Below are 26,270 nucleotides of genomic sequence, written 5' to 3' on the forward strand. Positions count from 1 at the left end.
GTAAGGGAAGCAGGGAACTGAGTTTCTCCAACCTTTGGATCCCCATGGAGGCTGATCTCCTTGAAGGGAGTGTTGGGTATTCATTAGTGGGGTCTTTTACTTCTCAACTCTGCACACTGACTCTGTCTGGACCCGGGTCCACAGGAGGCCGGGAGCTCCAGCGGAGAAGACTTTTGTGCTTTAAGGGCAGGAAGCAGTCATCGTTGCACCACCTTATTCTTGGCTTTTTACTTCACTGCCTGCCTTCAGCTGGCACACAATAAGTTCTTGTGGCTTGCCCAATTTCAATATGACCAGTGCCGTGATGGGGAAAATGCTAGGTGATAGGGGACCCCAAGAAGCGCGTGGGAGGGGTTCATGGGTTGGCTGATTGCAGCCCCTCATCCTAAGTGCCTAGAAGATGCTGGGCCTGACTTGCTGTGTAAGCTTGCGCCTCAGTTTCCCCATCTGTGAAATGGGGGAGGGGGCCGGCTGAGTGGCTTATTCGCCATTCAGAAGGTCTGCTGGGGAGCCGAAGGGTCCAGGAGCAACGAAGGCGCTGCCCGGGCGCGCCCCCCCCACCCCCCTCAGCCTGCGTGGCGGCAGCGCGCGCGAGCACAGGGGGCGGCGCGGCCCCGCGGCGGGGAGGGGCGGGAGCGCGCGCTCGGGCCCGCGCAGGCAGCGGTGGCGGAACCGAGCGGACGAGAGTGTGGCCGCCGCGCGGCCAACTCGTGTGAGACCCGCCACTCCGGCTGGCCCGCAAGTCCGCGCGCGGGTCCTTCCGCCGGGCCGCCGATCCCGTCCGCGCGCCGGTGAGTGGCCTGGGCCTGGGCCGGGCTGGGTAGGGGTCGGGGAGGGGGCGGGGGCTGGGCCGCGGGGCCGTCACCCCACACCCGGGCCCAGGCGAGTGCGCGTGCACACGCGCGCGCCCGAGGCTCCGCGGGGAAGAGCCGGAGGGTGTGCATGCGTGAAGTTGGGGGTGCGCTTGTGAAAGTGAAAATCTGAGCGTGTCTGCGTCGGTACGCGTCCGAGCGTGTGAGGGCTGCGTGTGTCCCGCTGTCCTCAGTTCCTCAGTGTGTTCTCAGGAGTGTGTGCATGCCTGCGCCGGAGTTTGTGCGTGTGCACATCAGTTTCTGGGTTGTGATTTTTGGTGTGAATGAGTGCTGGAAAACGACCATCGCTCTCGTTTATCCACTTAGGGGATGTTTACTATGTGCCCAGGACTGTGCCAGGCTGTTCACTGTGATCTCATTTTTGTGACGTAGTATGTGTGGATCGTAGGGAGTATGTGTGTGTATGCACATGTATGAATGTGGTATTCACAAATGATTTGTGTGTGCATTTACGAGCCCGAGAAGACAAAAGTGTGCATATGTGGATGTGAGTGTGTGATTTGTGTACAGGAGTGTGTGGGTATGTTTATTATCAAGGGTGATGGTTCCTCTGGGCCCACCAGGTCTATATGTGTGATATGCCTGTTGCTGGCCCAGATGTCAGGGAGCCCGTGGAGAGAAGTTGACCTGGCGTGAGCATGGGGTGGGTGCCAGGGCCTCACTTGGTGAATGAGGGACCAGAGGACAGACTCCCAGAGCCCCATTGAGCCTGGGCAGAGGTCGAAGCCTCTTAGCCAGGCCTGGGCAGGACCACTGGCAGGATCCAGGACACACAGGCTGGGCAGGAGATGTGGTAGGCTGGCAGAGCCCTTTGGCCGGGCACCAGAGGATGTGTGCCTGGTTTTCTTAAAGACCCTTCTGGGTCTCCACTTTGTCTTGGCTCTCTCTGGCCTGGCTGGCTTTTAACCCTTTCCCAGGCCTGGAGGTTGACCCTGGTGAGTCCAGCAGTACTAAGACATTTGTCTGTGCCTATGGGATCTGTCTCTGCCTGTCCTGCTAAACAGATAGATATTTGTCTGATTGATATGTATGGCACCTGGGCTTCAAGCACAAGTCTCCAAGACAGTAACAAATTCATCACAGCAGGCTTGGGACACCATCTTCCAAGGTGTCTCTCCTTGGAGCTTTGAGTGACAGTGTTTTGTGCTTTATAAATGCTGAAAATCTTTGTAGTCCAAAGTCTTTATTGCTCTAAGGCAAACTTGAGAAACTCTGTGGATCCCCATTTCCTCTGCATTTTCAAAATTCAGCTTGCCTTTCTGAGGGGGAAAATGTCGTCTTAGAAGCTCGGCGTACGCGCAGGCAAACTTTGGAGGCACGTTTAAAAACCCCGTAGCTAATGGAAGAAGAATTTCATTGAAAGGGACACAGAGCCGGCTGGAAGCGCCTGCTCCCAACGCAGCAAGCTCACCAAGTGAACTTTGGACGTCTTCTTTTAGACAAACAAAACCTGGAAGGAAACAAAAAAGACCCACATTCTTTTGCTTTTTTGTCTGAAAAATGGAAAAAAAAAAAAGACACACACCTTCTGGGTTTGCTGGAAACGTGGCCTTCCCCTTCCCCCATCAAGGCCAGGCCCTCCCTCAATCCCCCACCCCCAAATAAAATACGCCTGGGGAGCTGTGGAATGAGTCACTCCCTGGCAGAGGGCCTCACGGGCAAACATTTGGGAAGGTTCTTGCCTAACTTCCCAGAAGAAAAGGCCCAGGATTTAAAATGGTCCCTGTGGTTTGTCAGCCTCTGCTGTCCCGTCTGCTTTGGAAATGACTAAAAAGAAGTTTCTATCTTTACAAAATAAAGTCTCACTATCCCAGGTTGGTTTGGGTTTGGGCTTAGGGCTGTTCAGGGTTCAAGAAATGTAGTTCCTGGCTTTGCCAGATGGGCATTTCGGTGGGTTTGAACACGAAAGGAGAGCAGGGAGAGGGGAAGGGGACTCACATTTGTGGAACACCTACCATGTGCCAGGAACCATCCTGGGTGCTGTTGTTAATCCTCCCTATAGTCTTATGCTGCAGAAAATGGCCTTTGGTTTTATGCATGAGGAAACTGAGGCTTGGAGAGATACACCCTGTATCCTGGGACAGCTGAAAGGAGGTGGAGGCAGACTCTCAAGCTGCCTGCCTGACCCTGCAGCCTGTCCTCTGTCCATTGCACCAGGGATGTGACATTTGACTTCCTCAGATGTATAGACTCGGTGCTGAGTGCTTTACACACATCCACTCATTGCATTCTCACCTTGAGGTAAGGGCTATCTCCATTTTACAGATGAGAAAACTGAGGCTCAGAGAGATGAAACGACTTGCATAATTTTGTCAAAGTAGCACTGCAACTAATGGCCATCATTTATTGAGGGCATACTGTGTGCCAGGCACCAGATTAAGAACTTTAAGTGCCTTATTTCATTCAGTCCACTAACCAACACTATGAAATGGAAACTGTCATGATTACCATTTTACAGATGAGAAAAGTGGGGTACCAAGCCAAAAAAAACCAAAGCTGTCGCCACTGAGTCGATTTTAACTCATAGTAGATTTTGACTCATAGCGACCCTATAGGGCAAAGTAGAACTGCTTCATACAGTTTCTAAGGAGCGCCTAGAGGATTCAAACTGCCGACCCTTTGATTAGCAGCCATAGCTCTTAACCACTACGCCCCCAGGGTTTCCAACTGGGGTACAGAGAGATTAAATAACGTGTTGAAGATCACGCGCTAATATGCAGTAGTTTTGAACCTAGGCCTGTCTGAGCAGAGCCCATAGTCTTCCTGCTGTACCTGGAAAGTAACTGTCACTACATACTGTGTGTCTGGCCTGATACTAAGGTCCAGTATTGCTACCTTGATTTTATAGAGGGGAAGACGAAGACTCAGGAAGGTTAAGGAACTTGGGTTGGGTCATAAGCTGGTAAGTGGCAAAGTCAGGATTCAAACCCACATCTCTTACGTTAGAGTTGAGGTTCGTAACCTCAAACCAGGTCTGGCTATCTTTGTTGAGCTTTTTGCCTCTTGAATGCTGAAAAGCCAAGTGGGTTGAGGCACTCCAGGTTCCTGCAGGTTCCTGCCCTGGCTTGGCTCTGGCCTTCTGGGAAAGGTCTTTCTGAAGGCACCACTGTCCTTCCTTGTCCCTCTTGTACCTGTGGTGTGGATAAGCAATGCCCAGGGCCAGAGTTATCAGATGGAAAAGGCTGCAGTTCACATTTCTCTTTCTTCCCCAAGTGCCAAGGATTGGTTTCATAAGGGAAGCATCAAAACAATTGTCAAAAGAGACTATAGGCAGCCCACGAGTTACGAACAAGATCCGTTCCTAAGTCTGTCTTTAAGCCGAATTTGTAGGTGAGTTCAAACAGGTACCTATGGTTCTTATTTAGCATCAGTTAGTCGAATGTTTGTCTTAGTATGTACTATATCTTTTACCTTTCTATGCCCATAAAATACTTAAGAAACACTTCCAAGCTCCATTGTTTTCATGAGCATCACAAAGTTATGCATACGTTCCTTATTACAAACCATTGTATGTACACTATTTCCTTTCTCTTCTCAGGTCAGGCCAAGCAAGGGGGCTAGAGGGTAGAGAGTGGAGGAGGACCCTGATGGACTCATTCAAGATTAAATACAGGTTGCCACGGCCAAGCTCGTGTGCAGAGGAAGCAAGCTGGGACACTGCTCCCAGGAAGAGCCCAGCGTCCTGACCTCTGATGATGGAGATCACCTCCAAAGAGCCTGATTCTCACATCTGAATATCTGACATGATCATTTTTACGTATGCCTCTTGTCACTTGTCACTTTAGTCCCGTGCCTGTCTCTTTTCCTTGTTCATTTCCATTTGTCTCACGGTTTATACTACGTTGTACTTGAAAGGAATGTGTGTGAGTGTGTGTGAGGACCTGTGTGGTTTGGGCTGTGTTGTGCCTCTACAAGTTTCCTTTGGTGTTGAAAGGAAAAGGTATTTCTCTCCTTTCCAAGCATGTTCTGCAAATTGATGAACATTTGCAAATTGCTTTGAGATGCGTTAATTTAAGGTGTGAAATAATAGATCTTGTGTGAAGGCTCAGCCACATTTCTGGCATTGATGGATTTCTCTCCCGTCTGGCCTGTGATTTAGGGAGGTAAAAATAGTCCTTGTTTCCACATTTTTATCTTTTTTTTTTTTTGCTGACATCATTCTTAGGAAGCAGTGTGCACATGCCACGCTGAACTTTCCTTGGGCATCAGAGCTCTGGGGAGCAAGGGTGCTCCTGGAACGAGGGGATTGTCTGCGGTGGTGTGGGCACCCCAGGTGTCTATGAAGTTGTTTTGAATTGAGCAGGCAGTGGATGGCTGAGCTTGGATGTAAACCAGGGACAGGCTCTTAGAGGCCTCAGTGGCTCCTTGGTATCTGGCCATCTCCTCATTTCTGACTCTTGGGTAGTGATGAGATAGCTTTTTGGGAAAATTTTAGTTTAAAAAGAAAAATCCAGGTCAGTGACTTTACTCATTCCTGTCCAAACTGGGTGACGTACACGCAGTCCTGTCCTTTGGCCAAACCTGGATTAAGCCAACAGCCTTCTCAGACTCGTCTTCCAGACAGGAGCCAACGTTTGGGCAGATCAGTGGTGGTGTAATTTCCTGTGACGTCAAATCTGGGAACTTGAACTTGGAGTGTGATCTAGCATTTTGACATCTGTCCCTCTAATAGGACTTGCTTGTGTGGACAGACTCACACACGCAGGACCCGGGTTTGCTCCAGGCTGCACCGTTGTCTCCAGTTCTGGATTTTTCCACAGGCAGCTTCTCGGGTGGTCTGGTTGCAAAGGCACCAAACTTCTAACCAGGCCGTGTTGGCCTTCACTGGCTGGATCACAGCACCGCGCTGTGCGCTCTATCTGAGGGGAGGCCATTGGAGTTGAAAGGTGGCGTAACCGTGATCTGAAATGCATTCAGTTCCAACGGCTGTTCTTTCTTTTAGACATCTGCATGGTGGTGACCTCATAGAAAAGAAAAAGGGGGCTTTATGTAGGAATTCCATAGAGTGTGAAGGAATTCTGACAAGGGGAGGGGGAGGGAAGTCGCCACTGGGAGCCTGGAGTGTCTGCATTTTACTTGTTTAACCCTCACATTTAACCCTCACATTTCAAAATTAGGCAGTGCTTGACCACAGGGAACAGAAATCCACTTAAGGGACAGTTCCTCTACCCCCGTGTCCTAGTTGAGGCTGCTGGGCTTAGCTCCTCACACACGTCCTTACTGCAGGTGAATGATAGAGTTGGGATTTGTCCAGTGCCCCCTTCTCCAAAGCCTGCCCTCTCTTGTTCCTTGTTGCCCAAGAAACTGGAATTGTTGAGAAGAGATCAGCAAAGACTTGGAGTTACTTTACCAGTGAACTAACACTCTGATCATAGATAAGGAATTCAGCAGGCTCACAATCCAATGACGAGCTTCGCGAGAGAATACATTGTTGTGGACTTTTGGAGTTGGGAAAACACTCACCATCTACCACAATCACCCATTTTACAGAATAGAAACTGAGACCCAGAGAAGGGAAGATGCTTACCGACAACCACATTAAGAACTTGAGCTTTGGCAAGGCTTGAGTCCCAGACTTGCCACTTGTGAGCAAGTCACATCTCTTTGGGCCTCAGTTTCCTCCTCTGGAAAAAAGGGTTAATACTATGACCTCATAAGGTTTGGGGGAAGTAAATGAAATAATGCACATGAAGTGCTCAGCACTGGGGTAGCACCTAGCAAGTACTTGATGGCACTACCCAAATTTTGTGAGATGTTGTTGTATGCCACTGAGTTGATTCCAACTCATAGTGACCCTAGAAGACAGAGTACCACTGCCCCATAGGGATTCCTAGGCTGTAATCTTTACAGGAACAGATTGACAAGACTTTTCTCCCACTGGTAGGCTCGAACCATCGACCTTTCAGTTAGCAGCCAAACACCTTAACCACTGCTCCACCAGGGCTTCTTGTAAGAAATGTTACAAACTAATTACTAAGGACTTCCCAGGGGCACAGAGCCAGAAAGGTTGGCTCTTTGTCCAGAGGGTTTTCAATACCACTGCATTGAGGCCTTACACAGGGTGAGTGGGGTATGGGGGGCCCCCTCCAAGTACTGCTGAAGTGCTTTTCAATGACCGTGATCCCAAATTAGAGGGGAAGGAGACAGTGGCAGTTTGGAAAGAGGCAAGATTTGAATGGCAGGATGGCCCTGTAAAGCCAGAGGAAAATGTTTGTAAATCAGTGTTTTGCTTCCCTCCCCACCCACCCCCCACAAGGTGGGGAAAGTGAGCCATAAGTTTTGGTGCATCTTCTCAGAGTTGGAGAGTCTCGGGACACCTGAGAGCTGTGTCAGCCCAGGTGTTTTATTAAGCAAGGCAGATGTTTTGTTAATTATTTACACAGCCTTGGCCCCATCAGAGGTCTGTACTGACAGGAGTGGCTGTCACAGACTCGGGCAGGCAGTGGGGCTGGCAGTTCTTGGTCAGAAGTGAGCAAGAGGCCCACTCCCTATAAGGAGACCTTGTGGAGGGCCCACCCGAGAGGCCCAAGGAAGTCCCTGCCTGTTTTGCACTCCCTCCTAAACTACTTGGGGTTCCCTCAGACTGGTTCTTTTCCTTGAGGGGGAGGAAAGTGATCCTTGTTCTCTGGAAATGGCCACCCCTTCTGAGGCAACTTCTGCTGGGATTCTGCTGGAATTAGCTATTCAGGCTGGTGTCTCACCCGAGACACCACCATGGTTTATGTGGTGGAAGAAAAACCTCAGCAGGTTCTGGGGATCTTTGAATCCAGGACTTCCACTCCCCAGCTGAGTCACCTCATGCAAGGGCCTCTCACGAGCACAGCTTCCACTTCCTCATCTGGAAAATGGGAGAGTAACCCCAGGCTCATGGCCCTTGATTCTTGGGTACCATTTGGGGTGATTTGCCTTAAAATCGAACTTTAGAATTTGAACCCTGGAAAGAAAGAAGCCTGGGATCATAGCCTTCCCCGAAAGTCCACTAAGAATGAGGGATGCAAGCTCTTCTCTTGTTACCTGTTAGATATAAGGAGGTTTGCATAGGAGTTAATTTAAGAAAAGGCCCTGATGCTTAAAAATTGCAAAGGGTAAAAGTTCCTCATTTTGTACATGGGAGACTGAGGCTCAGAGAGCGACCATGACCGGCATAAAGTTCCCCCATGCAGCCTGTAGCTGCAGTGCAGCTTAAATCAGATCACCGTCCCAACTTTCAGACCAAGAACCTGTTCATGGGCTGGGCTGCTGGTGCTGTAGAAACACAGACAATTCACTGCCATGTGAGTTGAGTAGAGTCTATATCCTGTTAACCAGGCATGTCTGTGGTGGCTGGTATGGAGCATATTCATTCACTCATTCATTCAAGAAATATGTTCCTATATTTGGGGTCAGGCATTGTGCTGGGAGCTGGGACAGAGATACTCTAACAGCCTTGGTCCTCAGCCTCTGACCACCTGGTGGGGACAGAAGTTGTGAATGACCACTTTGTAGGTGCTTGTGAACAATTTGCAGCAGGCATCCTTTGGGACTTGCTTTCTGGGGAAATAGGAGTACCTCCAGGAGTGAGGGGTGTCTGAGGCAGCCTTGAGGGAGATGTGAGGTTTGCTGGATAGAGAGAGGGTGTTTGGAGGCCAGAGGCCTAAAAGGGTTGGAGTAAAGGGCAGGCAGACCACAGGAAGAGTGCGTAGGTAGGGAGATGTGGGATGGGGAGCTGGGTGCAGAAATGAGGTTCTGGGCTGTGGAATGTAGGTACCATTATGCCCATTTTATGGATGAAAAAACAGAGGCACAGAGTCCAGGATTCAAAGCTTGTCATTATCCATAAGGAGCTGAGCACCCAGCGGCTCCATAGGAGAAAGACTTGGTGATCTGTTCCTGTAAAGATTACAGCCTAGAAAACTCTATAGGGCAGTTCTGTTCTGTCACACGGTGTCGCTATGAGTCGAAATCAATTTGACGGCACCTAACAACAATAACAACAAATTATCCTTAGTGTAACTATGGTGGGTTAGGAGACAGAGGGCAGAGGCTGCCCTCTGGAAGAGCCCATTATGCAGGCTATGAGCTGATGCAGGAAGAGACAGCCAGGCCCAGGACCTGGGAGAGGGCCTCCCAGGCAGCCGGAACGAACAGCAGGTACCAAGGTACTGCGCTAGGGGCACAGCCTGTCCAGTACCTAAGAGAAGAAAGGCCAAGAAGCTCAGCTGCAGAAAACACTGAGCTGCAGAGGCCCATCAGAGACTGGGTGAGATTTGGTCTTTGTGGTAAGACAATAGGGCACGTTTACTTCACCAACCTCCCTTCTTAACAGTTTCCTCCCTGCTCACTGCTCCAGCTCACTGGCCTCTTACCTTTCCTCACCTAAGCTCAGTGCACTCTTACCTTGCTACCCCCTCTTCCTGGAATCCTTTTCCCCAGTTATTCCCCAGATATTCACTGCCAATGTCATTTCTCCAGAGGGGCTACACCGAGCCCACCTGATCAAAATTAACCCCTTGCCTCTCTCTCCATTCCCTGACCTGACTTTTTTTTTTCTTTGTGGCCCATACCCTTCCCTGACATCATATGTTTGTTATGTGCCTCCCAGTCTAGAGTGTAAGGACTTGGTCTGTGGACCACAACTGCATCCTTAGTGCCTAGCACCATGCCTGGCACATAGTAGGTTCTTAGGATTTATTGAATGAATGAGAAGTTTCAGGTGGGCAAGTGGCAGGATTCTTGGAGAATGTTAATACGGAGTTAACAGATCTGTTAGTCAACTTTGTTAGCTGCAAGGAGGCCCCTTGGACAGCAAAGGGCTGAGTTGTGCCCAACCGACCCCCTCTGGAGAAGAGGTTTTTCTAGAGAAAGGGCTCATCCTTGAGTTACTTCAGGTAGGAGGAACTCTGTTGCCAAACCATAGCCCAGAGGGCTTCTCCAGCCTCTGGTTCCAGGGTCTCCTTCTTTTGCCCCTTTTCGCAGAGGCAGCTGCTGAATGTTTGTCTAAGAGGGGCTTTGGCGATGAAATGGGTAGGTGCCGAGAATCATGTCTTAAAGCTGCATTTTTGTACCAACCACACTTTTTTTTAAGAGGGTATATATTTTGGGGGTGCTTTGGAAAGAAGAAGGTGCTAAGTCCCCCCAAGCCATCTCTGGACGCAGACACTGCTGTTCAGTGAATGAGGTGGACCTCAGATTCTGCCCCAGGCCAGAAAACAGGGAGTCCCAGAGTTGAAAGAGGAAACGATTCCCCAGCTGGTGTGGCCTTGGCAGGCCACCAGGGTGGGTGCCCAGATGGCGGGATCACTAGGCACCACATGGCAGACAGACAGGGAGCGGGGAGAGGGCATCCCCGCCCTAGGCTCAGCAGGTCTGGTGAGCCCCCCGCTGGATTCAGTTACAGCAGGCTCTCAAGTGTGGACTTGGCAAGGCTGACTCTGTGTGTGTGTGTGTGTGTACTTCCTTTGTTCATCTCCCCCAGGAATTTTCGTGGCCTTTCGTGCTTGTTTTAAATGCCAACCGCCTCAGCTAGCCCAGAAGGAAATGCAGACAAGGTTTTTGTCTGTGTAGAGGCTGGGAACAAGGGTGGGGACCTCCTGCTCTTGGGACGGCTTGATGGTGACAGAGAGGCGTTTGGGAAACATTCTTCAGCTTGCTCTAAGGGTGATGGGCACAGTGGGTGCTGTCTTGGCCCCTGGATGGGGCTGTGGGCCACTGAGATGAATAAGACTCGTGTCCAGGTTTCATGGGGCCATTCTGCAAGCAGCAGCCAAGTACCACTCGGGGCCTAGCCCTTTGCCGGCCACCAGGAAAAACACACAGGATTCAGGCAGGGTCCCTGCCTCATCTTCTTGGGAAAGCACGCAAAGGAAATACTTCAATCCAAGCTAGCAACTTTCTTTTCAACATACTTCGTGGTATCCTAGGTGTTCAGATGTCGGTCATCTGTACGGTAGGCACGTGATAACCATGGTTTCCAAACTCCCCAAGGGGCAGCGGTCTGTAAAAGCATTTTAGTGTCACTTGGGGCAGAGAGGTAGTTTGGAAGACCCTGTTTGGTCACTGATGTGTGAGAAGTTCCTGGATATTCGAATGGTGGGTGGCATCTTTGAAATTGCTCAGTGCTGAAAATTCCGGAACATATGGTCCCTGTGATGTGCTAATGTTAGCAATTGAGATATTTAATTACCCAGAAAAACTCCTTTTCCTACCCACCAAGGGTTACTGGAGAGCCTTTATTTCTCAGGAGGAGGGTCTTACACAGTGTACTCTGAACCAGCAGACTGGGAGTCATTATCCCTCATTAATTTATTAGCTAATTAAGTGATTTACCCAGTCATGCATTTATTCCTTCAGTCACTGTTCATCCAGCAATGTTCACTGGGTTCCTAGTAAGGGCCTGGCCCAGTACTGGGCACTGGGGATAGAATGAAACAGAACAAATGTTACTGCATCCCCACTGTGTGCCCACTGGGTGGTGCAGCATGGTACAGGTGCATTAATTCACTTCTCAGCACACATTTGCTGAGCACCTACTATGCCCAGATCTGTGGAGATGCAGAAATGAAAATGATACAGCCCCCAGTGGTCTGAACTCTTGCCCCATTTTGATGGGGTCTCTTGGTCCCAACCATCTGCCCTTCCTGTTCACAGGCCGCACGATAACATCCCTGGAACGAACCGGGAACAATCCAGATGCCCCAGGAACCAACGTGAGAACAAGGCATCCCCTTCACACGTCGTGTCTCAGTTCAGCGTCTTGCCACCACCCAGCATTTTGAGACAGAATGTGAGATCTCGTGGTTGGCTAAATACATAAATATTTTATGTCTCGATATTCTGAAAACGAAGCCCAAATGTGCAGAGCTGCAGCACATCAGGGCTATAGATCATATGTTATAATAATTTGATGACATGTTGTTTAAATATTTACGGACTGATGCGATATGACAATGGGGGGAGAGAGGAGGCTAGGAGCAGAGTTGTGGCAGATGCTAGAAAGGAGGGAGCAAATACGCCAGAGCCCAAGAAGCGATGCCCGCGTTTCTAATGTGATGTTTGGAGGTTTCGTGGCAGTAGCAAGGACTGACATTTGTTGAGCACTCACCACGTGCTAGACCCTTCACTGACATCATTTCATTTACTCATCACATCAGCATCTGGTCATGAAGATGGGACAGTTATTAACCCCAAGTTACAGATGGCAAACAGAGGTGCAGGGCTGGTCAGCGATCTGCCCAAGACCCCAAAGCTTGTGAGTGGCTCAGGCTCAAAGCCAGGTCAGCTGGACTGCAATCTAAGCTCTCAGTGATTCTGCTATTCCGCTCCATTAGTGACGAGTCATGTTAGAAAGATCCCTCACCCTCGCCTGGTCAACCCCTTCCTTTGCTCAGTACCTCTAACTGGACTTTCTACTTCAAGGGAGAGGAAGGTGGTGTCTGTAACACGCTGTGGGGTGGAGGGAGTAGCAAGCACAAGGAGTAAATATCTAACCCAGCAGGAGCGATCACGCCAGGCATGTATGTGGGAGGGGAAGGGCGGTGGGCAGTGTGGAAGAGCTTCCTGTGACCCATTCAGTATCCGAGAGTGCAGTGAGTTAAGTCAGGACGTCTGCACTTTATAGGTGAGGGGCTCCTGCTTGCCGCCTAGAGCTGACTCTGACATCGCCCCAGCTGCCTGTCCTCAGGCTGCCCCCTGCGTGTGCCCACTGGGCTGCCCTTCCTTCCACACCCATCCTGCTGCTGTTTGTGAGATGTGCAGGGCTTAGCTCGTCCCAGACCGTGTCGCCATCGGTTCTGTTTCATTACCACCGTGTCCCTGGAGCTCCTCCAGGGCGGTGGTATTGTTAGGTGCCGTCCAGTCAGCTCCAACTCATAACGACCTTATGTACAACAGAATGAAACACTGCCCAGTCTTGTGCCATCTTCACAAATACAGGGTAAAGGGTGGGAGCGGGGCAGGGTGCAAGGGGGCCTGAGCGTCTGAGAAGCTTCTCAGCAGTGACGGTCTCAGACCCAGTGGCCTCTTCCAGAGCCAAGGCTTCTAAACAGTGTTCTGCAGATCCCTAGGGCTCTCCCTCAGGTCCCTCAGGGTGGGGTGGGCAGAGGGGTATGTAAATGGGAGGCAGAGTCAGCTACATAATTGGCGGGACCCAGTGCAAAATGAAATTGAGGGACCCTTTGCTCAAAAAGCAGGAAAAAAGCTTTTTCCTCTCCTCTGCAGCCTCTCTCTCTACCTGTCACACTGTTTTTGATTTGCTGTTTAATGTCATGCTCCCTTGGGCAGGGGGATACTTGGCAGACAAGTACAGACCCTCACAGGTGTCCGGGGCCCCACCCTGTGACTCGGTGTGATCCTGACCCTCCCCCACCATCACCCAGGTCTTCACCAAGGGCGGGGGGTGGGGGCAGAGGCTGCTGGTTGGGGGTGCGGGTGTCCAAGAGCCTGTCCAGGGGAGGCGGTGGAAGGGGAGATGGCATATAAGCCGAGGCTCCAAGCCCCTGCACATTCTCCATTGTTCCATCAGGCTTCATTTATACAACACAAATTCAAAGATAAAATTATTAAGAATTTCAAGATAGTGAATGCACAGACCATTAAACCCCAAGCATGGGGTTCCCATCTGAGCATGGGGCCCTGGCTGACTGCACTGGTCGCTTGTTCGTGAAGCTGGCCCTGATGGGAGGGCTGTAGCCTCCTCACACGAGTACACATTTCAGACAGAACAAGGCCCCTTTATCTGTTCTCTACATGGGGTTTTTGTGCCAGATTTTGTCAGGAGGAAAAGTTCTGCCGTTAAGCAATGTCTGCAGACCCCTGCCCCGGGTGTGACTGCTGTCAGTCTGGCCAGCTGGTCTCTCTCCTTGCTGCCTGTCCCCGCTTTTGCACCCCTGGGCCTCTGGTGCCAAGGACATGCCGTGGACAGGGCCCTCCTTGGAAATGCCCTCCCTGTTTTAATCCCTCACACTGTGGCCGGATATTATTGCATTGACAAACCCATCCCCTCTGACTTCCTGTCCTTGAGTGACAAGGGTCAGAAATCAAATGACAAGGTGCTGACCTGCTTGCTTGGGAAACACGCCAAGCAGGTGGTGCAGAGAGATCAGGGAGGGTGGGGAGCTCGGATTCCACCACCCACTCTGTTCCCAGCCCTGAAATTGGGGCCTGGCAGCCACAGGATATAGATGTCTGGCCATTTTTGAAAATATGAATAAGGGAGGAGGCTCCGAAGAGGAAACTAATGCTTTCTTAGTACCTACTCTGGGCCAAGGAACCGCCTAAGTGCTGCGTACGTGTTGCCCGAGTTCACGACAATTTTAGGCTGACCCCATTTTTTGGGTGAAGATAACAGACTTGGAGAATGAAGTCACTGGTCCAAAGCTACAAGCCACATGGTTTGAAAACTAAAATTTGAACCCAGGCCCAGTTATCTCCAAAGCCAGTGCTCTCTGCACAATCCCAGGAGTGCTGGGTGACTAGGATCACTCCGTGGCTGAGCCTTCTGCCCCCACTGTCTACTGTGTGTGCCTGAGGACAGGACTGGAGCCAGATCTCGGCTGCTACTGGTGTCAGCTCCTGCCTCTGAGCCATCACCCTCATTCTTGGCAGAGAGCAGTCTCAGGGCTATGACTCCAGCTTTTCTTTTCCAAGACTGAGCCAGCCTCGTGGCCATTCCTATGCCCAGAGAGAGAGGAGGGATGTAACGGGATTGGACAGACCTGGATTCAAACTGTACCTCTGCCTTTTACTCACCATGTCTCCATGGCACACCACTTCCTGCTTGGGGCCTCAGTTTTTTCGTTTGTAAAACCAGTTGCCATCAAGTTGATTCTGACTCATGGAGACCTCATGTGTGTCAGAGTAGAACTGTGCTCCGTAGGGTTTTCAGTGGCTGATTTTTCAGTGGATCACCAGACTTTTCTTTCGAGGTGCCTCTGGGTAGACTTGAACCTCCAACCTTTCAGTTAGTAGCTGAGCATTTTAGCCATTTACCCCACTCAGGGACTCCCTCATTTGTAAAGGTAAGAGTACTATCAGCTCCTGTCTCCTGGAGGCATTCAACAATTGGCAGCTGTTATTTATTGGATTGATGATAAACGACAATGTGTGGGGTAGGACTGGAGCCTGGCCGTGTCTGTAACACTCAGAAGTACCTCTCCGTGCTGGGACATGTTGGGAATCACTCAGCTCACAGCCTCCTCTTGCCCCCACCAAGGAATTCATTCATTCCTTCTTTCATTTGGCCATCGATTTATCCAACAGTGTCAGGCACTATTCTCAGAGTTGGCACTGAACAAGAAAGATAAAAACCCTGCCCTCATGGAGCTGGCATTCCCGCTGAGGGATAGTGAGTCATAAAAGAAATGAGGAAAATATGTGCAGTGTGACTGGCAAGAAGAGTGTTGGAGATCATTGAATGGGCAAGCAACATCTGTTTGGGCAGTGGTGTGAGAGAGCGTGGGTGTCCTAGGCCTGCCTCGTGGAGTGAAACTCCCTTTTCCTTCGAAGGGCAGTCATTGGGGATTTAGCATCCTGCCATTTGTTGGAGGCTCCAGCTCTCCCAGGGGCTTTGCTGTGGCTCAGGACATCTTTGAGAAAGCAGTTTTCCCAGTTGGATTGTGGTTTTTCTCAGGCTCTCCCAGGATTCACACTGACCCGAGCCAGATTCTAGCCTGTGTATTTTCCACATATCGCTACTTTGACTCCTCATGGTGACCTCCAGGGCAGGTTCTTTTGGTCCCGTTTTGCAGACAATGAAAGGGAGGCTGACCGAGGCTGAGCTGTTCGTCCAATGCCATGCAGTAAGTCCGAAGCTGAGACAGGATTTGAACCAAGGTCTTCTACCCCCAGAGAATGCCTCTCTGACCCACTGTGCTCTAGCATGAATGGATTTTTTTTTGTTATTCCAGGCAGCATAAAAACTTTAGGTTCTGCTCAAGGCAGCGGGTGCTCAGCCAGCACTTACTGTGGGTCAGAACAGAGCTGGGTGCTGCAAAAGGTCGCAGCTGAGAATAGAAACAGGACATTGATGCTCAAATTGGTCTGAAAAGCTACCATTTAACACGTGAGCAGGGATCGCATTTGCTCCGTGCTCCGGGGCAGTGAGGTGAGTGGGATGAGCCCCTTTTTATGAATGAGAAAGTTGAGGCCCCAGAGGGGATCCACGCTTGCCGAGGTCACCCAGCCCCTGGAGGCTGACTCTGCCTGCCGTCGTCCGTCTCTGCGACCAGCTTGGCCTCTGTCCTCATTTTGCTCTTGGGCAAGCTGAGCCCCAAAGAAGAATCCAGCAGCTTGACCCTGAACTGGGGAGGAGTGGGGAGCTTTTGGGTAATTGTAGAAATGGACACTCATCCGACAGTGAAATAGCCTTCTAAATGCCAGGCACTCAGGACAGAAGAAGACTAAAAAGATGCTACTAGCGTGCGACTGGGGATGTGTGTCTGCTTGGGGAGGGGAGCCTCTGTCAGAGATGCCTCTTAGGGCTGACCACAAGGGCGATAGGGTTTTTTTACAGCATCTGGAACAGACAGGCCTTTTAAAAGAAAATGTTTTCAAAGCTGTCCCATCCCACCATGGGCAAACAGTCTTTAAACAGCGAAGAAACAGCCATGCTTCATATTCACAAAATGGCAAACTGGCATTTAGGCCCATTTATTTAAGCCAGGAGTCGAGAAGGCTAAAGACTTCAGCTCTGAGCGGCAGCTCACCGCCCCGCTGCAGCAGGGGACCGTAATCTTCAGGGCTTTCTTCCCATTTATGTTTTTTTTTGTTGTATATTTGTAAAATGAGGCTTCTGCTGGCAAAAGCAGGTTTTAGCGAGTGCAGCGGCTCTTTCAAGATCTAATAAGGCCCCAAAGGAGGGTGTGTTCCGGCAACACTTTCCTTCCCCCCAGAGGCAGGCTCCATTCCGCCTTGCCTCATACTCTTTGGGCACAGTGTACCATTCGTCTTGCTTCCCATTAATGGAATTGCCGCCATCACTTCTGGAGGACGAGATGGGCCCTTTGGAACTGCCTTGGAAAGGCAGGCAGGATTGGCCGCCAAGAAGTTTTGTTTAGAGGGGAAGGAAAAGAGCAAAAGAGAGAGGGGGGTGAAAAAACCACACTCTTACAAATGGATGATTCCTTGGTGCTTCTGCCTTGATGGCAGAAGAAGGGGGCAGCAGTGTGAGTTCAATCCCACATCCCTCCTCACATCCTCCTGAACAGAGTCGTGACACCTCTCAGAGGAGAGTGCAGTGAATATGTGATGGCCCAGGGCACCTGATGGAGGTGAACAGGCCTTGTCACCTGTGCAGTGTGGCAGAGCATGGGCTCTTTGCAGCCACCCCATGTGTGGAGTGGCTCTGACCATAGGCATCTGCCCCTTGGGTTCAGAGGAGGGAAAGGACGTGAGACTCAACTTTATGGGGCACTTGATGGGTCAGTGGTAGAATTCTCCTCTTCCATGTGGAAGGCCTGAGTTTGATTTCCAGCCAGTGTATCTCATGCGCAGTCACCACCTGTCAGTCAGTGGAGGTCTGTTTCTATGATGCTGAACAGGTTTCAGCAAAGCTTCTAGAGTAAGAAGGATGAGGAAGAAAGACCTGGTGATCTGTTTCTGAAAAATCAGCCAATGAAAACCTTATAAATCACGAAGTTCTAATCCTCAGCTGATTCTGGGGATAGCACAGGATTGGACAGCATTTCATTCCGTTGTGCATTGGGTCGCTATGAGCTGAGGTGGCCATGAGTCGGGGGCTGGCGCGATGGCAGCTGACAACAGCAGTGACATATGCCCAGCACTGTGCTGGCTGCTTTGGATGTGTCTTAGGGTTCCTTATCATTGGTCCTGTTTTCAGATGAAACAGCGGAGGCCCAGAGAGTCAAGTAACTTGCTTCAGGCCATACATCAGTGGGACAGGAGTTTAAAACCCAGTCGGTCCATTTTCCTGGGATGCCCTCCAGGGAGCCAGCAGGGCCCCTCCTTGAGGCTACAGGAAGCAGCAGAGCAAGGACTCACAGTACAAATGCCTGTCACCACCCTGCCCCTGCCTCACCCCCTGATTCCACGTCAGAATGAGCCAACATCTAGGGTGACTACTATTATAAAACAGCACTGCTGACTGGATGCAGTGCTGAACACAAGCTCTGGATGTCTGATGGTGGAATTTTAGGCATTGGGCCCTGAGAATGAGGAGGAAAGTGGGGAGGGGATTTTCTTTACCCTGCTCCCTCTGCTTTGCTGAACTCTAGGCCTATAGTCATATATGCATGTTTGGAGCAGTGATGGCAATAACTGTCATCTCAGGTGCCACCTCTGATAGATTGGTAGTGGCTGCTTGAGGGGCATGTTGAAAAGGCTTTGGGATTGATTAGCAATGTCTGCTGTATGCACAATAATTAGAAAAGGGGACATGAGAGGGGCCGGACCTAAGTTAATTAAATTTTTAACCTGAACTCTGACTCCAAGGTCACTGATCAGGCTTTCTTCTAATTATAGTTAATTATGTTAATTAGGTAATTGTGTACCTGACCACACTGTGAACTTGGGAAGGACAGGACCATGTCCTTCTTGCTTCCCGTGTGCTCAGCAGCACAGTGCCCAGCACATGGTATGAATTCCACAAATATGCAATTACCGTAAGGAAAGATTGATGAAGGTTCCAGAGTCCCTGAAAGAGCTATCAATTGGAATTCTTTTAAAGTGAATGCTTTTTAAAACGTATTTTTAAACTTCTAAGGATGAGATTTAGCTGCCCACATATTTAAACTGGGGCCCTCCCCTCTGTGTCACTGATTCGCTGGGTGTCTTTGCATCAGTAACTTAACCTCCCTAAGCCTTGGTTTCCAAGTCTTTGAAATGAAGGTCATTCTTTCCTTATGGGACTGTGGTGATGGTTGACCAAGGAGATGACGGTCACATAGCCCAGAGCCTGTAGGTAACAGGATTTGGCATTCAGAAATGTCAGCTCCAGCTGCTTCCCTCTGCCACCTGCTGCCAGCACACGCTAGGCCTCTCCCCTCTGTTTTGCTGAACCCTAGGCTCTCTTGGCCCATAATGCCTTTCTTCTCACTTCTCAAATATCATTGCCTGTGAGAAGTCTCCTCTGACCCCAGAACCCTACTTAAGGGACCCCTGCTCTGTGTCCCAGCAACCCCCTGTGCTTCCCTCCCTAGGGATGGAAGAACCTGGACCTCCAACTACTGAGGGGTGGAGCCTCTCCTTCACAAGTGCCAATTCCCTCTTAATCAGAATGTTATTCTTTAATGTAGACATATTATCTTTCTTTTTTAAACAAGAACAACTCCTCTTACAGCTCTTACTACTTAGCAGTTTACATATGTATGCTATCATCAGCTAGTTCTTGCCTTTACTGGCTCCATTTTATAGATAAGGAATCCAGGGCTCAGAGAGGTAAAGTGACTTACCCAAGATCACACAGCAAGGATTTGAACCTAGATCTGCCTCCCCTGGAGGCCCCTGAGGCGATGCCTTCAAGGATCAGCAGGAGTTAGCCAGGTGGAAAGGGCATGCTAGGGAGAGGAAATAGTGTATGCAGGGCCCCAGATGTATGGAGCAGGAAGCTGTAAGCCGCTCTGTGGACTTGGCAAGGTGGAGTGACATGTGTCACCTGGGAATTGGGTCAGAGCGGTAGGGAGGCCTTGGATGCTTAGCCCTGGAGTGTTGACATTATCTTGAGGGTGATAGGGACGGGAGATATGGTCAGATGATGTTTTAGGAAGTTGTGAAAAATGGCCAGGAGACTAAAAGGATAGCTGTGATACTGGGGGGATGTTACCTGAGCCTGTTGGCTGCCTAGCCCCATTTCCACCCACAGAGAAACTTTGGCTTTGCCCCCCACCTCACCCCAGCCCTTTCCTTCTGGGTGTTGGGGTGGGAGGCCCCTCACCTCCATACTCTCAGCCTCTCTCACAGTTTTCTTGTGAAAGACAAGGCCAGCGCCTTCCAACTTGCTGGGGACAATGTGAAAATAAATGATAAAATATGTAAAGCTTGCAAGCACTGTGAGGGGGCGGGGGGGAGTGCCACGGATGTGTTATTTTCCCTAAATCCGATTCCTCCGTGTCCCCCCCCCCCGCCCCCGTCAGAGAAGCTGTTCTGACTCCCAGGGACGAGAGAAGCCAGAGTTAATGGGAGTGCCTCAGCCCAGGCCCACCTCCGTTCAAGTCATCCGCCACAGAATACATTTATTTCCCCCGATTTCCAGGCTGTCTCATTAATCTGCAAGAGCCCCAGTTCTAACGTGCTTCCTGGGAGCAAATTGTGTTGTCACTTTGACTGAATTCTGATACTTCCGTTATTTATTTATTTATTTTTCGGGTCTAGAGAAGTCAGAGGGGAAGCTGTGAAAACGAGCAACTTGAATTTTAATGTCTGTGCCTGTGTGGTGTGCAAAGGTATGTGTATGTGTGTGTGTTTTAAGGGTGGGCTGAGGTCTGCAGTTCCCCAGGCTCGCAGGAACCAGGCCTGTTTTGGAGCCAGAATAGGCCATGCAGCCAGGGGTGGGGGTCACAGCCTTGCTGCTCTCAGATTTGTGCAAGGTGGGGCAGCACCCAGCGGATGAGCTGACTGACCGTTCTCAGGATCTTTTCCACGGTGGTGAGGTTGCTCAGGAAGGTGAGACCTGGCTAGCTCATGGGTACCCCTGCTCACCCCCTCACAGAGCCAGGAAACGCCAAGGTGGTTCCAGAAGAGACTGGATTCTTTCTGCTAAGAAGGGGCTCAGTGACACCCCTTTCGCCTGGCCAGCCATGGAGCCTAGCACCTGCTTGGGACACAGTCCAAATATTTGTAGCTTGAATGTGTCAGTTACTGGCTGAATGCGGTCACCTATCTTGAGTCTCATTTTATCGTCACCAGAACCCATTTTACAGCCGAGGAGACTGAGATCCAGAGAGGCTGAGGATGAGGCAAGGGACACTCAGCAAAGACACCTCAGGGCTGGTCTTCACATCTGGTTCTGCTCCCCAGGTGGGCGGGTAGTAGAAGGGTTGGGAGGGGGTGGGGCCCTATGAGGAAGCACCAGGAAGCAGAGGGCTAGGCTCTGCAGCCCGGAGGAGGATCCTGTGGAGGAATGAGGACCCTCTGACAGAGAGTGAATAAGATCTCCATCTTGCCTGTGGGCCTGGATGATTTCGCAGAATGCATGTGGAGAAGGGCCACCCAGGATAGAGTCCAGGGCTCCGGAGGCCTGGGTGTCCATTAGAGTTGCCTAGGGAACTTTTAAAATCCTGAAGCCAAGCTCCACCCCAGGCCAATTACTCAGAATCCTGGGGGTTGGGCAGTCAGTGAGGGTGCCCCAGAGAGGGTGGTTTCCCTTGCATCTTGAAGGCAAAGTAGAAGTTGCTCTGGAGGTAACAGGGAGGGAGAATGGCATTTCAGGTAGGGGGATATCAAGGGCAGAGACACAGCCCTTGGAAGAGCTTGGGTATATTTGAGGGTATCACACGGTGCTATGTGGAGGGTAAGTGGCAGAGGCAGAGCCAGCACCACCCCTTCTGCCTGCCATCCTGATCCTGGTGGGTACATTGTCCCCTGGATCAGGAAGGAAGTGTTCCAGCGTTTTCCTTGTCCCTTCCAGAGCTAATGGTCAAGTCCTCCCTAGCTTTGTCTCTGAAACTCGGACATTTCCATCTGCAGAGAGAGACTGGGTCTGCACACACATCTGCACAGAGAAACCTGGAAAATTATCCTCTGCCTGGGAACATCTGACACTCCCTCATTTACTCTGACCTCTAGAGCTGTCTGATTAGAGACCTGTGATAGCTAAGGTGTCAAGTCTTGGGTTTGCTAATTGTCATTTCCCCTCAGGAATGGGTTGGGCGCCCCCTTTCAGGGTTCTCCTGACCCTGGGACCTGAATAGGACCCCCTCCCCTTAGAGTGCTAGTCCTCCCTGCCTTGCCTTTCCCTCCAGACATCAAGCTCTCCGAGGGCTGGACCTGGCACGCCCTGGGCCAGTGTCCCCATGCCCCCTTTCCTCTCACTTCTTCGCCTGAGACCGTTCCCCTCATCTAGAGTCCCCCTTTACCCCCTCCCCTCTGTGCTGGGGAGGGACAGCAGAGACAGGGTCAAGTGGAAAGGGACCAGGTATGCCAGGCCCATACTGGACATTTTGCCTGTACATTCTCATTGAGCATTTCACTGAGGTCCTTTTAGGTGGGCCTTCTCCTCATTTTTCAGATGAGGAAATTAAGACTTAATAGGGGCAACAAAATTCCAGAAAAATTTCCCAGCAAATAGGCAGTGGAGCCTGGATTTAAATTCCAATCTGGCCCCAGGGAGGACACTCACCAGCTGGAACAGTCCGGTTGGCAGGAGAACAGGTGACAGAGAAGGCTAGACCCTTTTGGTGAACTAGCCTGGGGCATGATGTCTGAGGCAGAGCTTTCCTGTCAAGAAAGAGCTGGGAGTTTGTGGGGGTGGGGGGTTAAGTGGGGGTGGGGGAGTGGGGCTTGCCCCTTGGACCCCTGGGAAGTATGAGGACTGGATTGGCCCCAGGCCATCCCTTCTCTTTCTGGCTTTGGTTACCCCACCTGTGCATGAGAGGGTGGAACGACCCCATTATCTACTGAGTGCTAATTATGTACTACCCAATTTGCTGCACGATCTGATTTAATTGTCCCAGCAACACTGTAAAGCCAAGTCCTCTTATTCACACCGTCTGACCCCATTCCTCGGCTTCATCTCCTTCCCAGCACTTGTTGCTGTCTGAAACAACTGTTTGTTTCCATGTTTGTGGCTACCCCGATTGGTCTGAGTGCTCTGGGAGGGGAGGGCCTTGCCACCTTCTCCACTCCTGTGTCCCCAGTGCCTCGGACAGTGCCTGGCTCAATGAGCCTCTCAAGAAATGCTTAATGATTGAGGATGGGATGAATAAACCCCTTTTTTCTAGAAAAGGAAACTGAGACCCGTAGAACATAAATGCCACATTCACTCTGAAAAGGCCGGGTAGGAGCCCCTGCCTGTCTAGTGGTCAGCTGGGACCTCTCTCACTCTCTCTGGAGCTGACAGCCTGGAATTCCAGGTGCGCCTGTCTGTGCCTCCAGTCGGAATTACCAGCAGGTTCACATTGCCTAAAGAAACTTCCAGTCCACGCTGTGGCTATGGATCGGCTCAGAAAAAGCGTGTCCTGTGACTGCTCAAAGAATCTGGGCATTTAGCCCAGAAAAGAGTGTGTTTCCTGGCTTCCCGAGAGCTGAGGCCCACCCCACCCCCAGTCTGGGAGTGCAGGGAGGGAGGGAGAGATGGGCTCCAGCCCTGGAAGGCGACAGCGTGAGACCTTACCACCTGAGGTTCACGCTCCCCTGCACCCCGAGATGGTCCCAGCAAGGCCACCCAGCTTAGCCCTTTGCCTGAGCACCCCCCTGGGCGACAGCTTCCCAGGGAAGAAACATCCTCTGAGATGGGATTAGCGCTCTTGAGTTACTTAATGGAAAAGAAAAATGCTCCAAGCTCATACCCTGGGGCCACACTCCCAGCACGCCTCGCTGGTTAGGACGTGGGTGGGACATTCACAAGGCACAGGGTGACTGGCTTCTTTTGGGTCATCAGGCTGCCAGGGCCAGATGTTTCGAAAGCTCCTCCCGGAGCAGCGGCATCTGGCCTCTCACTCCGTGGGCCAGGCGTGGGTTTACGAGGTGTCTTTGAAGAGAGCTGGAATCATCGGGCGTGATGTCTGCATGTTGTGTAATTTCACAATGGGGTTCTCTTTTCACAAGAAGGGTCAGTGCTTCCCTCTCCCACTTTCCGTTTTTATTTTCTTTCCCTCGTGACCAAGGGGCTGCCTTGTTGGCTGGCCTGGGGTGCCTCCTTTCTTGGGCCGGGAGATCATCCAGTCCCCACAGGGGGTTCTCTGGAACATACTGACCAAATTTCTGAGGGGGAGAAAACCTACTTTTTTATGCTTGTAGGAGATTGGAGGAGGCCCGCGTTACTTCTCCTAAGCCAGGATTGAAAAAAGTCACCAACCAGGACACAGCTGCTCGAGTTTGCTGGGTCCTTAATGCCAGACTGAGGCCAGGCACCAGGCTGTGTGAAATTCTCACCCATCCATGATGAAATGAGAAAACATAAGGTCAAGGCAGGCATTGGCTACTTCTTTTATGTCAAGTGACCTTTCTTTTGTAGAGGATGGTGATAATAACCACCGTTGTTGTTGTTGGCTTCGCCAAGTCTGCAACCCCACACACAACAGAGCAAAACACTGCCCAGTCCTGTGCCGTTGCCATGATCGGTTGTGTGTCAGACTGTTGTGATCCATAGGATTTTTATTGGCTGATTTTTGGAAGTAGGTCGCCAGACTTTTTTTCCAGTCCGTCTTAGTCTGGAAGCTCTGCTGAAACCTGTTTAGCATTATAGCAACATGCATGACTCCACTGACAGACGGGTGGTGGCTGCACATGAAGTGCATTGGCCAGGAATCAAACCCAGGTCTTCTGTATGGAAGGCGAGAATTCTACCACTGAACCACCAGTGGCTCGTGATGGTGATAATGGTAATTGTAAGTGCCAGAAAAAGTTGGCAGCCTTATGTCTGTCAAAATCTGGGGGGGAAGCTTTATAGGCCTCTGAAATCCCCAGGCCTGGGAACCACTGATTTAATTCTTCTGCAGCACCAGAAACTGAAGTTGAGGGTCACGGAGTCTTTGCCAAAGTCTGCAATGCCTAGAGAACTTGGGGAGCCGAGGCCACACGTGAACTCCCTGCTCTGCTTTGGGAGGGGGCCCGAGGAGTGAGAAGGAAGGCCTGTCTGGGTAGGGTGTTGCTGAGTGTTAGTACTTCGGGGTGTCTGCAGCTGGGTTGGGTTAAAACTGTCCCAAGAAGGGACCACCAGGCTGCCTGCTCCTGTGCAAACGGGAATGACGTGTAGTCAGCATAGGAGCGGTGGCATGGAAAGGTATTTGTGCTGGGCCTGCTCTGTGCCAGGTCCCGGGAGGGCTTTGGGGCCGCAGATTGAACTGGGACCGCATTGGGGGAGGAAGGATGCTGCTAAGACGCATCATCACGTGACCCAGTGAGTAAAGTTATACCTGGGCTTGGTACCACGCGAGGCAGGGTGATGTGCAAAAGGGCTTAGTTCAGTGGGAGACAGGATGGTATGCAAAACGGCTTGGTACCGTGGGAGGCAGGATGGTGTACAAAAGGACTTGGTAACAGGGAGCTTCCTGACATTCCCATGGAGGACAGAGATGCACACAAAGATCTAAGTTCAGGGAGGGAGAGTCGTCGTCACAGCTCCTGTGAGTTGTACTCTTACTGAGGCCACAGTGGTGCTAAGGGAAGCAGGTCATGTCCTGCCCACTAAATATACACAGGAACTCAGGGGAGGTGACCTGGCCAAGCTCTCTGATTCCAGAACCCATGCTTTGCATCCTGGACTTGTTATTACACTTCAATACAGGCACCAAAGACGAGTAGATTGGTTCACTTCATCACACCTTTTTTTAAACACAGACCATCAGTATTTGGTCTTTTGGCGTCATTGGCCAAGATAGCTGAGGGCCGAGAGCCGCTCGGCGCTCAGCAGAAGCTGCCGGCCCTGGTCCTGCTCCTGCTCGTGGGGCCGTGAGAGCGGCCCCTCCCAGTAATGACAGGGCACCGCCACTCCCCGACGGCGCCTGCCTGCCCTGTGGATAAAGGAGGCTGTGGGACGGGAAGGGAGTGGATCCAGGATCTGTTCCCTCAGTGGCCCTTATCTATTTTGGCAAAGGCTCTGTGGTCAGACGTTTCCGGTTAGCGTCGCAGCCCTGACACCTCCTAGCCAAGTGATCTTGAGCAAGCAAGTCCCAGAGCCTCTCCAAGCCTCACTTTCTCCCTCCCATGAAACAGAAATAACAATTCCAGCCCTGCTTATCTCAGAAGGATTAGGGGACAACTAATGAATTAAAGGTTTAAAGGTTATAACAACCTTTTGTGACTCCTTCTGGTGTCCAGCATGGGATCTGGCAAACAGTAGGTGCTCAATAAGTACTGATTGAGTAAAAGACAGGAGCATGGAGCTCCTGAAATACGGCCTCAGTGTGGTCTTTTGAGAAGGAGATTCTATAGGCATTTCCTTCCTCCTTCAGAAGGAGGTGCACTGTTAGAGGTGATCAGGGCAGGAGTGGGGAGGTCACGTGTGTGTTCGCAGGGTTGGAGGAGGAAAGGTAACAAGCTGGATCTTGGGCTTTGATTCATCATATGACCCATCAAATAAAATTATACCTGGGCTTGGTAACTGGAATAAGGCAGTGTGCAGAAGAGCACTGGAAGGGGAGTCTGGAGATCAGAGTTCTTGCCCCAGCTCTGCAGCTCTTACCTGCTGTGTGCAGATGCTTGCTGCATGCTGTCGATCCTCCTGCCTGAGCCCCCGTCCCTTCTTCAGACCTGATGCCACTACTGTTGTTCGGGCCTCAGTCCCACAGCCCACTGCTGGACTTTCCT

The 26,270-nt window shown here is 51.0% G+C and overlaps 1 protein-coding gene across 2 annotated transcripts in view; it reads left to right on the forward strand.

Annotated features, from left to right (window-relative positions):
• Positions 1–644: 644 nt before the first annotated feature.
• Positions 645–26,270, forward strand: part of NEK6 (NIMA related kinase 6) — an 88,099-nt gene continuing 62,473 nt past the window's right edge. Inside the window, exons 1-2 of one of the 2 annotated variants that reach the window (XM_049897283.1) lie at positions 702–791; positions 11,499–11,634. The gene's annotated coding sequence lies outside the window, so the exon portion shown is untranslated. Of the gene's footprint in view, positions 792–11,498; positions 11,635–26,270 lie in introns of both variants that reach the window. The other variant, XM_049897284.1, reaches the window with a different exon arrangement.

Source organism: Elephas maximus, chromosome 9 (assembly GCF_024166365.1).
Source record: "Elephas maximus indicus isolate mEleMax1 chromosome 9, mEleMax1 primary haplotype, whole genome shotgun sequence".
NCBI lineage: Eukaryota > Metazoa > Chordata > Mammalia > Proboscidea > Elephantidae > Elephas > Elephas maximus.